This window comes from Ursus maritimus, unplaced genomic scaffold (genome assembly GCF_017311325.1).
Source record: "Ursus maritimus isolate PB19 unplaced genomic scaffold, ASM1731132v1 scaffold_18, whole genome shotgun sequence".
NCBI lineage: Eukaryota > Metazoa > Chordata > Mammalia > Carnivora > Ursidae > Ursus > Ursus maritimus.
This window is the reverse complement of record NW_024424230.1, coordinates 10639208-10641759: the sequence shown is the minus strand read 5'-3', so window position 1 is coordinate 10641759 and position 2552 is coordinate 10639208. Positions and strand designations below refer to the sequence as shown.

The 2552-nt window shown below is 36.3% G+C and overlaps 1 non-coding gene across 1 annotated transcript; it reads right to left on the bottom strand.

Moving 5' to 3' along the window:
- Positions 1-801: 801 nt before the first annotated feature.
- Positions 802-908, bottom strand: LOC121103284. The gene has a single exon (XR_005835442.1). It is a non-coding gene; the product is annotated as a U6 spliceosomal RNA (small nuclear RNA).
- Positions 909-2552: the final 1644 nt, after the last annotated feature.

Genomic DNA, 2552 nt, shown 5'->3' with positions numbered 1-2552 from the left:
ATGGCTGAGTAATATTCCATTGTATATATGTACCCATCTTCTTTATCCATTCATCTGTTGAAGGGCATCTCAGCTCCTTCCACAGTTTGGCTATTGTGGACTTTGCTGCTATGAACATTGGGGTACATGTGCCCCTTCTTTTCACTACATCTGTATCTTTGGGGTAAATACCTAGTAGTGCAATTGCTGGGTCTTAGGGTAGCTCTATTTTTAATATCTTGACCATTCCTGTACACCATACACAAAGATAAACTCAAAGAAAGACCTCAATGTGATATGGGAATTCATTAAAATCCTGGAGGAGAATATAAGCAGTAACCTCTTCGACAACAGCCACAGTAACTTCTTTCAAGGTATATCTCCAAAGACTAGTGAAACAAAAGCAAAAATGCAGTTTTGGGACTTCATCAAGATAAAAACCTTTTGCACAGCAAAAGAAACAGTCAACAAAACTAAGAGACAGCCCACAGACTGGGAGAAGATATTTGCAAATAACATTGCAGATAAAGGGCTGATACCCAAGATATGTAAAGAACTTCTCAAATCCAACACTCAAGAAACAAATAACCTAGTCAAAAGATGGGCAGAAGACGTGAACAGACACTTCTCCAAAGAAGACATACAAATGGCTAACAGACACATGAAAAAATGCTCAACATCACTAGCCATCAGGGAAATACAAATCAAAACCACAATGAGATACCACCTTATATCAATTAGAACGTACCTCTGTTCTTGAACATAGTAGGGCACAGTAGGAGTCATATAAGGTTGTCAACATTCTAGCATTTTTTTCTTTTAAAAAATATGGAACGCTTCATGAATTTGCATGCCATCCTTGACTAGGGGCCATGCTAATCTTCTCTGTAATGTTCCAATTTTAGTATATGTGCTGCTGAAGCAAGCACTCAACATTCTATCATTTTTAATCTATAAAAATGACAAGAGTAGATGGCTCGATTTAATAATAATAGTGTTTGGTCATGATGCCAACTTCTACTAAACAAATAATTTTACAATCTGGGAATGAAAAATTTGAAAATATTTTCTTTTGAAACAGTGTATTAAGAATTGATGCACCTTAAAATATGAGGATAAAGTGATTCTTTTTGATTATTTCCATACATATTAAGCTGTTTGGTCTATGTACTTTCATATACTTTTTTAGTTGATGTTCTGAAACAGTAGATTTTAACATTTTTTTAATACATCAGAATCCTTTCGTTATGCATAAACTTATGAAGAGAGCCAGAATATACAAAAATGAAAATGGAGTTTTTCTTGTGGAAGAAGGTTAAGTGGGAAAGTCATTACCTCAGCTTTCCCATTGCAGCTCCACACAGGGTCATTTGGGTAACTATTTTTACCCTAGAGCAAAGATTCAAAGCTCATTTTAATTATTATGGACCAATTTTAGCATCGATGGGACACTGGTTAGATGACAGCTGAAAAGCAAAAATGAAAATTCTCTTTCAAGATATTCACATGAGCATTGTGCTTGAACACCAAGTCTGTTTGCTCAGGCTGCCAAGTTTGTACCATGATATTTCATAGGGTAGAAGCCCCAAAGCCTAATATGTGATTGGAATCCTTTCCTTTCTGAGTGTACTGTAAGTACACGATCTGTTGAAAGCATTCTTTCGTTCAGAGCCCAAATAGGGATTCTCCTTAAAGAACACTCATGGTACTAATTTTTGGTAGTGTTTCTGTCTTAGTTCCAGCTGCCATAACAAAAATACCATAGACCGGGTGGCTTAAGTAACAAACATTTATTTCTCACATTTTTGAAGGTTGGAAAGTCGAAGATAAAGGCACCATCAGATCTGATGTCCTCCTGTGAGAGCTTGCTTTCTGGCGCATAGATGGCTGGTCTCTCCGAGGGTCCTTACATGGTAGAGGGGATGAAGGACCTCTCTGGGGTCCCTAGTATAATGGCACTGATCTCATTCATGAGGGTTCCACTCTTATGACCTAACCACCTTCCAAATCCTCCACCTCCTAATACCTTCACAGATTTGGTGTCTGATGAGAGCTCACTTTCTTGTTTGTATATGGCCCCTTCTGGCTGTGTCTTTAGATGGTAGACAGCAAAGAAAAGAAGCAAGCTCTCTTGCATTTCCTCTTATAAGGGCACTAATCCATTTCATGAAGATTCCATATTCATGACCGAATTACTTCCCAAAGGTCCTATCTACAAATACCATCACACTGAGGGTTAGAATTTCAACATGTGAATTTTGGGGAGACACAAACATTTAATACAAAACAGCTTATAACATCTTTGTAATTAGGTTTAAATCATTATGTAAAGTCAATCTATGTTTTGCATTTTCCCCACCAACAAAAAATTATTAAAAAGTCAATTAGGTAATTAGTATACCTAGAAACATATTATAAGCATTATTTTTAAATTATTTGCACTAGGTGTCAATATTGTACTGGAAATATTGAGACCATTAGTCTAATAGAAACAAAAGGGAGAGATAGCATCTATTGAGCTTTTATTTCAAGGAACTACACTAGATTCTGTATAATTAACATAATTCTCCAAC